Source organism: Vulpes lagopus, chromosome 12 (genome assembly GCF_018345385.1).
Source record: "Vulpes lagopus strain Blue_001 chromosome 12, ASM1834538v1, whole genome shotgun sequence".
Taxonomy (NCBI): domain Eukaryota; kingdom Metazoa; phylum Chordata; class Mammalia; order Carnivora; family Canidae; genus Vulpes; species Vulpes lagopus.
In genome coordinates this window covers 64,376,605-64,390,740 of record NC_054835.1, presented here as the reverse complement: position 1 = coordinate 64,390,740, position 14,136 = coordinate 64,376,605, and the positions used below count along the sequence as shown (strand labels likewise).

Sequence of the window (14,136 nt, the reverse complement as noted above, 5' to 3'; positions counted from 1 at the left end):
CCACTTAGCATAGTATCCTCTAGGTCTATCCATGTTGTCACAAATGGCATGATTATATGCCTTTTTTTTTTTTTAATAGATGAGTAACCTTGATTTTATATAAAATGGGTTCTTTTGCTGCACAAAATCTTTTTGCTTTGGTGTAGTCCCAATAGTTTATTTTTGCTTTGGTTTCCCTTTCTTGAAGAACCACATTCTTATATAAACCTGTTGCTAAGGCTGATTAGCACCAAGAGATTAGTACCTATGTCTTCTTCTAGGAGTTTGATGGCTTCAGGACTCACATTTAGGTCTTTAATGCATTTTGAAGTTATTTTTGTGTAAAGTATAAGAAAGTGGCCCAGTTTTATTCTTTTGCATGCAGCTGCCCAGTTTTCCAATACCATTCACTGGTACTACCTTTTCCTATATATATATATATATATATATATATATATATATATATATATATTTATATATATATATATATTCTTGCCTTCTTTGTCATAGATCAACTGACCGTATAAGTATGGGCTTATTTCAACTTTCTATCCTATTCCATTGTCCTATGTGTCTATTTCTGTGCCAGTACAATACATTTTTTTATTACTATAGCTTTGTAGTATATCTTGAAATCTAGGATGTTGATATCTCCAGTTTTGTTCTTCTTTCTCAAGTTTGCTTTGCCTATTTCAGGTATCTTGTAGCCTCAAACAAATTTTAGGACTCTTTGTTGTAGTTCTGTAAAAAATTCTATTGAATCTGCAGGTAGCTTGAGTAGAATGGATATTTTAATAATATTATTGCATCATGGTATATCTTCCTATTTGTTTGTTTTGTCTTCAATGTAAAATTTATATTTTATGTATAAAATTCAAGTGTAAAAATTTCAATAGTTAGTGATTTTACTACACTGGGCATCCATTACCATAGATCAGCTTTAGAGTATTTCACAATCCCAATTTAAGACTACTTTTTGATTTAAAAAATAGGAGTGTTTGACTACCAATTTTTCACTGTGTTTTTTTACCTTATCACATAATTTTTTCTTAATGTTTTGTTAGTATTTTCTAGCTATTTCATAATTTTAATATTTATTTTTACTAACTAATTTTTTATTAAGAAGATATATTTAACACCTTCATAATACTTGGGGGTATTATTTAGTATTTATTAAATGAACTTGGGATGCCTGGGTGGCTCAATGGTTGAGTGTCTGCCTTTAGCTCAGGACGTGATCCTGGAGTCCCGGGATTGAGTCCCACATCAGGCTCCCTGCATGGAGCCTGCTTCTCCCTCTGCCTGTGTCTCTGCCTTTCTGTGTCTCTCATGAATAAATATATAAATAAAATCTTTTAAAAATTATTAAATTTACTCATTTTCTTTGTACTGTCTTATATTTCCTAGAAAATCTAGAATCTAGAACATCACAATCTTCTAGTATCTTCTAGTATCATCTCTTTGTGCTTTTTCTGGACTCCTCTAGTATTCTCCTTCCTCTACTCTTTTATGTAATTTGTTTCTTGAGGAATTTATTATTTTCCTTATTCTATTTCTTTCTTCTAAAACATATCTTGTCTGGGTATCACTCATCTACATAGCTTAATTACTATTCCTTTGCTGATAATCTCATGTCAACATAGTCACCTTACACCTTTTGCCAAGCCTTGCACACTTGTGCAGCTATGTAGGAACCTCTCCATTGGACTAATGCATAGACACCTACACTTACAATGTTTAGAATAAAGTTCATTGAGTTATTCTGCATCTTATTTCCTAACACCCCTTTGACCTTTTTTGCCTATTTGATGCCAAATAAATCACAAGATACTAACTCTGTTACCCGCTTTATAAGGCTTTTTTTTTTTTCTGTACTACTATGGAAATACCGCTTTAGAATGTGCTCTGCCCTGTTTCCCTCTCCATTCATTTCCCTTTTTTGGCTACCCTATTGTCAACTCCCTTTGTTTACAAGACCTACAGAAAGACATTTCAGGGACACCTGGATGGCTCAGGGTGTGATCCCAGGGTTCCAGGATGAGTCCCTGATCAGACTCCCTCTGCCCATGTCTCTGCCTCTCAATATGTGTCTCTCATCAATAAATAAATAAAAATCTTAAAAAAAAAAAAAAAGACTTTTCAGTGTGGTTAAAGGCATGGCCTTCCGGCACACAACTGCCTTCTTTCAAATCTGATCTGGTCACTCAGCTGTGTGATTTTGAGTCTCTCTGTGAACTTAATCTCTCTCTGTCTCATGAAATAGTACATCCATTACAGGGTTGTAATAATGATTTAATCATAAACATAAATAACAGTGCCTGCCAAAAAAATAAGAACCCAGTAAGTATTTGCTTTTATGTTAGGTCCAAAGTCATCTATTTCCTATTACAAAATCCAAAACGCTCTGGAAACAAAAAATTTTCGAATTTATTTGGCAAGGAAATCAGACCCAATCTGATCTATGCATATTTGGAAGCAAGAGGTGTCTTGAAATAACATGATACTATTATTTACTAATTAAAGTGAACATTAACATTTCTCTGCTGAAATAGAGATATTTTAAATACTGGAGTGCTATCCAAATCCCATTAGGGATGTTACATAATATACTATATAATCACCATATTACCTTTCTAAAATGTGAGAAATTCTGAAGTCGGAAACACATCTGGTTCCAGGATTTCAGAAAAGGGATTATGAACTATATTACTTTTTTTTTTTTTTTATGATAGTCACAGAGAGAGAGAGAGAGAGGCAGAGACACAGGCAGAGGGAGAAGCAGGCTCCATGCACCGGGAGCCCGATGTGGGATTCGATCCTGGGTCTCCAGGATCGCGCCCTGGGCCAAAGACAGGCGCCAAACCGCTGCGCCACCCAGGGATCCCCTATATTACATTTTGAACCTTAGATTCAGTATCACCTTCTTGTCAAAGCCTTCCCTGAATTCCAGAACTGATTTAGAAATATCTCTCATATGCTGGTAATTGTGACTTAAGTTAGCCCCAACATAGCACTTTTGGACTATTTTATTTGCTTGTACAGTGTGTGGTCCTTTATCCAACGTATTACCTGGCAACTGGTAGGTATTAAGTAATTATTTATTGCAGACCGTCTGAATAAATGTATTGGATAGAACATCACTACACCAAAACACTCATGTTAACATTTATTTAGTGCCTGTTGGGGATTAAATTGATACTAAGATTGTAACAGCAAATGAGACACAGAACCAGCCTTTGAGTCAGTTGTAATACAGTGGTTGAAACAAGAACATTGGCATGTGAATCACTCTGAAGACATTTATGCTTTGATAATAAATTCTACAGGTGCTTTGGGAGCTTTGAGAAAGCATCTTTGGGATCAAGGCAATATTTCCTAGGAAAAAAGCACATTTGAGCTGAGGGTAAAGGAGAAAAAGTTGTGAGCTCTACAAAGGAAAAACACTCTGAGCAGTTAGAGCTAATGAGAAAAATTCAAAAGCCTGCTACTGCTAAGTGAGTTTGAGGAATTGGAAGCAAGATTATTTCCTGGAGACAAGGAAGGGTAGGAGAGGAGATTGAGAAGAGTCAAAGTCAATTGATATATCTCCCAGAGACTAATTATTAATAATTGTTTTGTATTTGTCAATGGGAGAGTCAAAGAGCAAGTGAAACTGTGCTTGAGAATAATAAACTGTAAATCTATACTAATTGACTGACTTTTCTAGGGAGGGTCCCATAACCTGAGATTCTCTTCAAATTTAACTTTTAACTAACTGTGGTTATTTGATAATAAGGTTCTATAAACTTTGGTTTCCTTATCTGAAAATTTTACTGTTGAATTTCTGCCTCTGACAAGGATGACAAAACAGGAAGTGCAAAATGATTTTTGTCTAAAGAAGTGACTATAAAAAATCCAGGGTATAATAAATTCCAAGTCATTATCAATACTACTGAAGATTAGAGCATCATCCATTGCAATAATTTTGTTAGGAATACTCTGAGATAATATTTTAAAAGTTCAAATTACTGTTCTGAGGAAGATGAAGATTAGGACTTACTAGACAAACTTTAGTAGGAATGGCTGAACTAGTAAATTTTAGGAAGAAAAATATGATCAGATTTAGATCTCTGGAGATATCCTCTATGTGGTTGGCTTTTATAACTCCTGTATATAGTGTTCAAACTTAACCCACCCAAAATACAGTTATTTTAACAATATTAGCAACATGAGATGTCTGAGTTAAAGTAGAAAAAAGGGATGACAAAAACAAGGGCTGGACGTTAGACCCCTTTGTAAACTCTGGCCTCAGACTTCTGTTCTAGAATTGTAGGCTTCTGGTTCATTCATTCAAAATTGGGTATTGAGAAATGGATTTTTTTTCTAGAATATTTGGAAACTTAATTTCTTTTTTTTTTGTAAAGACAACATTGAATTGTGTTTTTTAAAAAAAGAATTTTGTTTTACTATTTGGTTCCTAGGCATAATGTTAGCTTTTAGGATTTAAAAAGAACCACAGTAAATCAGAGACTATGTCCAGGTGGTACCAATCATAACTAATGGAAGACTGGTTGTATTGAGCAATAAGAGAACAAATTTGTGGATAAGTATAGAAACTTCCCTTTTCTATATTTTTTTACAGTATTTTTATTGAATGCTTTGGCAGTACTCAATATTAAAATGAGGTTGTATCTATAAAATTATGAAAGGCAGAAGGCAAATAGGGTACCTATTATTTCACTGAAACAACAGAGGAAGGGTAATTTATTTGGAGATTACCTTCAAAGAATTAATTACCAAAAGTGTAGGGTAGAAATCATGAAATCCAAAGTTTCACAAATGATCTTTTTTTCTTTTTAGGTGTAGTCAATAACACATAAGTTCCACAAGGGCGATTACTTTGCATGCGTTTCACTACACAAGGAATCCCCAGTGCTTGCATGCTACTTGGAAACTGACATGTCATAAATAAATAAATAAATAAATACACATAAATAAATAAATAAATAAATAAATAAATAAATAAATAAAATGTTGAGTGAATGAATAAAGAGTGATGACCATAAAATGGGAGGCTTATTAGAAGTAGGAGGAGACTACTTGCATGTTTTTGATTAATCACCTTAATCCTCACAGTAAGTCAGCGAGGTAGATGTTAGTATACTCATTTTATAAATGAGGAAATTAAAGCAGAGGCAGAAAGTACATCACCCAAGTTTGTAGATATGTATCTGTGTACATATAATATTTATGTACATATTATATGTCATATTATGTGTATTACATACATGTGCTTGTACATAGGCATGTATATCTTACCTCTTACCTACCTGTCCACACGACTCCCATCATGTCTACAGGATAGCAGGTGCTCAACAGATGTAACTCTACTTCTCTATTCCTCTTATTAAAGGTCCTATATTTAACATGCAGATTAAATAAAATCTCACAATGAAATAATAGTTAGCCTAGTATAATATTCGAAGTTCATCAGCTGATTTGAACAGCGAGACTTTCTCTCTCTCCTCCTCCTCCTCTCACGTATATAATAATAATTGGTCTGTATAGCTTTCTTTCCCAACGACTTTGGAAAAGATTTTTGTGTCTCAAAAATTATAGCCACCTTACTTATTCAGAACTTTTATTCATTTCCATGAAAAACTGACGTTTCTCTATATTTCACACAAATTACAATGTAATATACTTTATACATTATTTGAATTTGTGTCTAGGGATGTCGAAAGGCCAAGAGCTTAAAAGGTAGATACAGTGAATCAGAGAGCTAAGGAGACATAAAATTTAAAGTAATATATTCGTTTTGATTGTGCTAACCTTTCCCCACAGACTTTGAATAAAATTACTTCTGGAAAAGAACGAGTGCTCGGAGGCTTTAGGTTGTTGAGAAAATGAGGTCAGTACATAAAGAGTGGTTAAATGCATCCATAAAAATTATGACTTAAAATTCTGGTATCCTTGAAGGAAGTATTTATCAAGTCATATAGAAGATTTTCTTATAAAATTTCAGTATCTGAACATTGTCCATTTAGGGATTATTTAGCAAGGCATATTTAAATATCTCAATATATCATTTTCAGAACTTATTCTTTATAAATAATTCAACTACTTCACTGTGATTTGTGGTCATTTGGAAGAGATTTTTAGGTCTTTCTGCCAAATAGTGGGCCAAAGGTACTAATTCATCTTTATTTTTCCAATAGTAAAAATGTTACAGATTTTTTTAGAAGAGAAACAAATCCATTAGGTAAAGTGTACTGCTCAGACTTATCATACACTGTTTACTATTGCATCCCTAGCCAGAAAATATAGAAATTTTGGCTTTTTTATGTAATATAATGCTTTGAGATATTTTGACAGTATTCATTTAAGCCATAGTGAATTATTTTGAGCCACTCCCATCCACAAACATTTTTAGATCAAGTTGAAAAATTATCTCACATATCCTTGTGGTATATATTTAGTTTTCCTTCCAAGTTTCATGTGGCTACGTGACTTGCTTTGGCTAAAATAATATGTGTTTTTTTTCCTAAATGAGAGCCTTAAAATCCAGTGCATGGTTAATTGCATTTTATTGCCTTTTGCTACCATAAACTTGAGAACATGTCAAGGTGGGGGCTCTTGCCAGCCCAGGTCTTTGAGTGGCTCCTTTGCTGACCTGTGTTGCATATGGAACCTGCATAGGAAATGTACTTATTGCCCAATTCTGTTCTTCTTTGTTTCTGCATTATAATTTAGCATCTTACGACTGATACACTATTTGGGAAAAAAATATCGATTATATTACATGTATTTAAAAGCATAGAGAAAGTTATACATGAAAATTATTGTCAGTAGCTTTATCTAAAAAAACCCCAACTGGACACATATGGTGCACTGTGCTGTAGTACCTAGGAATATGTAATTAATCATTGTGAATTATGACTATGTTAATTAAAATCTAGTCTTCAAGGTTGTTGAGAGAATTAAACCTGACAATAATTGTATGGCTAGTACAGCATAGGGCACGGTGGGCACTCTTACAGGAGGCACCCTTCTTTCTTTAGCTTTTAACTGGGAAAGCTCTAACCAGTTTATTTTTTATTTATTTTTAAAGATTTCATTTATTTATCTGATAGGGAGAGAGAGAGAGAGGGCACATGCGAGCACAAGCAGGTAGAGCAGCAGGCAGAGGGAGAGGGAGAAGCAGACTCCTTGCTGAGCAAGGAGCCAGATGTGAGGCTTGATCCTAAAACCCTGAGGTCATGCCCTGAGCTGAAGGCAGATGCCCAACCATCTGAGCCACCCAGGCACCCTAACCAGTTCATTTTAAGCAATAATTTAGAATGTGACTAAAATCAGTATTAATCGTAAAAAGCTTGATTATTGAATTCTCAGATAACTGCATTAATAAAATGCCTTCACTCACAAAAGGATTATAGTCTAACTTGTTTTCTCTTTGTTTTTTATTTTATTTTAATTTAATTTCCATATAGTTAGCATAGAGTGTTATAGTATTTTCAGGTGTATGGTATAGTGATTCAACAATTCCAAATATCAAAGGATTATGGTTTTTAATTAATGCATAAAGTCCTAAGTTATCAGTGATCTCTAGGATAAAATAGTCATACTAGGTGGGTTTGTGTGTATTGATCACTCACAAATTAATATAAATACTAAATTATATGTGTATGTGTGCCATAAAATAGTTGGTATGCCAGTGCTGATACATGATATACACCATGTTTCCTCATCGCTATATGCTTGCACATATGATGTTTAATACATATTCACCAAGTGCCCAATAAAGTGCCACATAGTACGATCAGATATAGTTGTTGCTCTTCCAGAAGTATCCATTTGGATTTTTTTGACTTATAAAAGAGGTGTCATTAATGATTTTATACACTTTATTTTTTAAAGATTTTATTTATTTATTCATGAGAGAGAGAGAGAATGAAAGAGAGAGAGGCAGAGACACAGGCAGAGGGAGAAGCAGGCTCCCTGCAGGGAGCCCGACGTGGGACTCGATCCCGGGTCTCCAGGATCACGCCCTGGGCTGAAGGCAGCATTAAACCGCTGAGCCACCTGGGCTGCCCATATTTTATACATTTTAATATTCGAAATAGTGTCTGATACATAGAAATGACAGAAAGAAGCACCTAAACCTGATTGGGATTTAAGTTATTTCTGTATTTTAATTTTCCTGTGATGAAAGTGGCCATTTATATCCACAAAATACCCAAAGTCTGACAAATTTCTCCCACATTTCCTCCTGCCACCACTTTAATTTTGTCCTCTATCAATTCACAGAAATTACTGCAATAACTTTCAACTGGTTTATTGAAGTCTGTCCCCCTCTTCTTATTAATTCTGCATCAAATCACCAGAGTAAGTCTCCTGTCTGTACTCTGTACAAATAAAACAAGCACAGCAACACCAGGAGGCAGCACTCCTAGGTCTACTTTCAGATCTGTCCCATATTTCTATATCTAAGTGGTACAAACCGGATATAGGAACATGGGACACCGGAGTGGTCAGTTGCTGATCCTGTGTCCTGGCAAGGGTTTGTCTTTCCATATGCAGGTTAAGTTCCACATTAAGCAATTTCTTCCCTCACTAAACCCTTAAATAACTTTATCCCATAAACGTCATTTGGCATTTATTATCTATGGCATGGTATTATGAATTCCTTTGTGTTGTATCCACACGTTATTTCTGTAACTAAATTTTAGACTCATAGAGAGAATGTTTTGTATCCCCTCAAAATAATTCTGACACTTCATGGACATTTTATCAATTTAATTCTAAAAATTGATATTCTTTAATTTTTGAAAAAAGAACATTGAAAATTGTCACATAAGCAAGAGTCTATACGAGCATTATTCTCAAAAATGATAAACATAAATAAATACGTTCTGAGACTTCAAAAAACAATGATTTTTATATTCCCTAATACTCAGAAAATGTTGGTAGTTTCAAGATCTCTTTTTGGGAAAATCCACTGAATAAAATAATTGATCTCCCCTCTCCAATGGCCTCCTCTCCAATACCCAGCCTTCCCCTTTTGGTATCTATAAATAACTATCCAAGCAAGGTGACTTCCATTTTAGTGATACTATCTCAAGATGGAGAAGAATAAAAAAGATCCCCAAAATATCTTTTAGAAGAGAAATATGATTAAATTTTTTAAAAAGGAGAAAGAATGAGGGAATGAAAGAAAAAAAGGATGGGATGCCTGGGTGGCTCAGTGGTTGAGCATCTACCTTCTGCTCAGGTGGTGACCCCAGGGTCCTAGGATCGAATCCCACATCGGGCTCCCTGCAGGGAGCCTGCTTCTCCCTCTGCCTGGGTCTCTGCCTCTCTGTCTGTCTCTCATGAATAAATAAATAAAGTCTTAAAAAAAAAAGGAAAAGAATGAGAGAAAGAAAGGAAGGAAGGAAAAGAGGGAGAGAGAGAGAGAAAGGAGAATGTTTGCTTTTTGTCAGAGTAGACAACAAAGATGAAGTGGTAAGATTGCATTTGTTAGTGAGCAAATGGAGCCTCTGGGTTAACGAAACAATGGGTGATGTGGTTGTAACCTTAGGTACAAAAATAAAAATTGAAAAAGATGAGGAGAATTCATAAAATGTAAGAAACATAAACAGAATTTCAAGTCAAATTTTTGCCAGTGCGTGGGGAGCCAAAATTCACATTGGGGAGGAAGATGCCTTTCCCACTCTCTTGCACAAAGCTGGAGGCAGGGAACAGCAGGGTTAACTATTATAAAGTCCCAGATATCTTAGGAGCAGAAAAACAGTTTATTCTCTTCTCCAGGAATCTGGGAGGTCAGTAGAAAGAAGAGAGAAAATTCTCAGTTTACAAAGACTAACTACCCATTGCTTAACTCCTAGATGTTAAAAAGTAAGTTCTACAAATGATCACATACCCCCTTTCTGTTTCCAGATCACCTTAAGAAATAATACTTTCAGGGTAATTTCTTATAAAATATTTGATAGCAGAAAGAGCTAGTTTTGAGGCTTTTATAGAGATAACTAAAAAAAAAAATTTTTTTTTAAAAAGGCTAACTAAATGTAACCAAACAGTAAATGCTTCCAGAAAGGAATTATAAAGGAATTCTATCATTTTCCTTCTCCTGGCATTAACCAAGGACAAGGAGAGGATTCGACTCTGGTGAATCTTTGGGTTTGTCAGCTAAAGATCCAGATTCGGGGAAAACAAACGTGCTCCATTTTAGAGATGGTGCTCGGTCATGAAGGTGGAAGACTTGGAGTTCTGAGCCTTGAGGTTCTTGAGATCTGGCCCTTCTGAGCATGTGGAAGTCTAACTTTTGCCTCTGTGTCACCTCATCATGCCTGATTACATTTCTGTACCAAGCAGCAGTGCCCCCCTGTCCCCTGTCCTCCAATCCACCCAGTCCACAGGGTTCCTAAATTTTGGATTGCTAGTCTCATCGTTCAACCATAAAGACTCTTTCATGCCTGCACCCAATCTAGAGATGACGGCTTTGTGTCAAGCAACAGAGGTCTCTACTCAAGTGCCAAGTCTTGGAATGGAGGATTGATGGTGATCACTCAAATAACACTGCTCGCTGAGCTTCAGAACAACACGATTTTTTTTGCTTTCTTTTAGATGGAAAGAAGGGTGTGCTGCTCTGAAGGATCTCCACCTTTCCTATCATCATGGCTCATCTTCAATAAAATATATTAAAACCTAATAATAGTGTCAGCTGCGGGATTCATGTTTATGCCAATAATGTGTTAAAATCCCAAAGTAAATGGAGCTTTAAATAGTTACACTTGCCCTAAAAACATGGAGATAATCCAAGCCATCAAGAATACTGATCATCATAGCTGTATGAATAGTAGCTGGGAGGAGTTTGTTGAAGTTTCCATTCTTGCAAATGGTAGGTCAGCACTTAATAGAGTGTATGAAACACCGTATGGTGTGGAGAACACGGTCAGTGCCCCGATCCACCACGTTATTATTGCTCTTGGGACACAAATACCTGTATTTGGATCTTATTCTCTCAAATTCTCATTCTCTGTGTTCTCTCTTCCTCTCTCCCTCTCACATTTTTATAAACAGATCCTTGATGGAAAAACGTTTTTTTTTTTTTTTTTAATGCGGAGTATGTTTTTCAGTTGTGTGTGTATATATTTACATATGTATGCTATATGTTATAATTTTGTTTCATTTAATATACTATGTATGTGTCTATTTTTTATAATGTAAACACATTAGCAATTTTACGTGTTTTCAGAATTTTTATTTCTCAGCCTAAGCATCATAATTTCTGTGATCTTTCATGGGTCAATCCCAGGCACTGGTCTCACGTTAGTGGTTTGTTCTTTCTTTCTTTCTTTCTTTCTTTCTTTCTTTCTTTCTTTCTTTCTTTCTTTCTTCTTTCTTTCTCTTTCTTTTTGCAATTATTTTTCTTCATTTAAATTCAATTAGCCAACATAGCGTACATGCTTAGTTTCAGATGTAGTGAGCAATATATCCACAACAGCCAAACTGTGGAAAGAGCAGAGATGTCCATCGACGGATGAATGGATGTGATATATATATATATATATATATTCAGTGGAGTATTTCTCAGCCATCAGAAAGCAGGTTAGTGGTTCTTAGCCTCTAGATTGTCATTATCATGTTATCTCTCTTTGTGCTTGTACTTGCTCATCCTTAGCATTGGATCCTTCCCTTTGGTTTTAGGTCAATTTTTACTTCTGTTACACTAACGGGTCTGACATATTGACAAGATCTGTAAAAGGATGGCCATTTTCCCCTGTGTTCCATATAACCACTATTTATTTCAACTATATTAATTATACATAATACTTCCCTGAAACACGCAAGTGATTTTCTATTTAGAAAAAAAAAAGTGAATTTTGTTCACTCTATCATCTTTCTCTCTTTTTTTTTCCTCTTATGCTCAGCTTTAAGTTTGGCCTGATTTATTGTTCTGGGCATATTTAGCCCTTCCTCCACCCCACTGCCACTTCCGCCCGACTATCTCTCTGGTCAACACAGGTTGTCTGCCATTGCTTCTCTGTTTCTTAAAAATTTTTATAAAAAAAATTGCCCCTTATCCTTGATGCATGACATCTTGAAATAATTACCTGTAGCTTCCATGCTGGAACTATCTTACTAGAATTTCACCTGCAAAGAGTATTAACAAAGTTTCAAAAATTGTTGCCCATCTAAATTGTGAAACAGGATGTCTGCTATTGTTTTTAATTACATTGTCTACTTTTATCATTACCTTTCAATTTGAGAGTATTTCTATATATTTATAAACTAATTTTAGTAGTATTCACATTTTTATATTATAAAGATTTCCCATTCCAGAGTATAAAATATTCAAATTTATTCCAGTTGTCTTATATGTCCTTAAAGTGTCAGCAATGTCTTTATATGGACCCTACACATTTATAAATTTTATTCCTAGGTTTATTGTAAGTCTGTTGCTTTTTTTTCATTTAATTTCCTCTATGTTGCATAGAAAAGCTATCAATGTTTATGCATCATTATTTTGTCTGGTCACTTTAATACTTATGTATAATGTACTGATATATGCAATGAAATTTCTAGTTTATGAAGACAAAAGAGTGCTTGTTCTGGTAGATTTTACACATCAGGTTATAAGATGATTTAATGAGAGTTACAAATCTTCCTTTTCAATAGATATAATGTGTGTATGTCTTATCAAAATACCTCCAAGTTCCCTCAACTTCTCCGTGAATCTTACAGTTCTCTAAAAAACCAGAAAGTCAATTTAAAAAATACTTCTAGGATAGGACTGAATAATCATATCATTCTTATCTAGTCCTTGACCACAATTGAAAATGTATCTAATTTTACACCATTAAGTTTAAGTTTTTGATAGATTTCTGATAAATATTTTTTTATTAACTAAACAATTTACTTTTAAATCTAATGAATACTTTTTCAATATCAGATTAAATGGGATTTCTCAACTCTATTCAGGAAGGATAATTAGATTAACCTTCTTTTCATTCCTGCAATTAACCATATTGTCATAATACATGATTACTTTAATCATTTTGAGATTTTATGTCATCAACCATTTTAAAACATGGACTGTGATTGATAGCTTAATGTCTTTCATTATGCTTAAGAAGTAATTTAGATTTAAACACTGGTTTAACATTTTACATTGTAGCTAATGTTTATTGTATTCTATATCTATCTCTTTATTTAAATTGCTTTGTAAAAAGATCTGCCTTACATTTTCATGGAATTCTTTCAAAACTCTTTAAATGACAAACTGATGAACTAACAATTAATATTTGAAGAGTACTTTTTGACTGAAAATATGCTTCATCTTCCAAATTAAATTATTACTGGGAATATGGCTTTGAGTTGAAGATAAATTTCGTTCAGAAATTTAGACATTATTCTATTTCTAGTATGTAGTGTTGAATAAGAGAAATTTAATGCAAATTTTATTCTTATTCCTTTACAGCTAATATTTTCTTTCTCTCTTAAATCTCTTAAAAATCTTTCATCTTGTGCTCGCTTCGGCAGCACATATACTAAAATTGGAACGATACAGAGAAGATTAGCATGGCCCCTGCGCAAGGATGACACGCAAATTCGTGAAGCGTTCCATATTTTTTTTGAGAGATCGTTAATGCCCTTGAAGGGGTTTTGTGGGTGTGAAACAAATGGTGAGAATTTGAATTGGTCCCTCTTATTATAGTATTGAAATTAAGTCTACTTAATTTATCAAGTCATGTTCATGCCCTGATTTTATATACTTGTATCTATCAATAAACATTGTGATACTTGAAAAAAAAAAAAAATCTTTCATCTTAAGATTTCCATAATTTTACAAGTTTGTTAATAGGTCAGATTTAAAGGAAATCATGAAATAATGTTTCTCAGCATTTGATACATTCTTTGAATCTAAGGACTAGTTCTAAGGAAATTAACCCCTTAAAAATAAAAGAAGGGCAACAACAAACAAAATCAACAACAAAAGCAACCTACATTTCTCCTCTTCCATTTTCTTTATTCTCTTTTAAGGAAAGCACATTAGATAGGCCTCTATCACCTTCAGAGTAATGCTCTAGGTTCTGAAAGATTTCTTTGCTTTTTTCTTTCAGGTAATTCATTTTATTTTTAATCAAATCCATCCTTAAATATATCTTTATTTTT

At 34.1% G+C, this 14,136-nt stretch overlaps 1 non-coding gene across 1 annotated transcript; it reads left to right on the top strand.

Moving 5' to 3' along the window:
- The first annotated feature begins 13,487 nt into the window (after positions 1–13,487).
- Positions 13,488–13,594, top strand: LOC121474408. Its single transcript, XR_005983397.1, has one exon. It is a non-coding gene; the product is annotated as a U6 spliceosomal RNA (small nuclear RNA).
- The last annotated feature ends 542 nt before the right edge of the window (positions 13,595–14,136 follow it).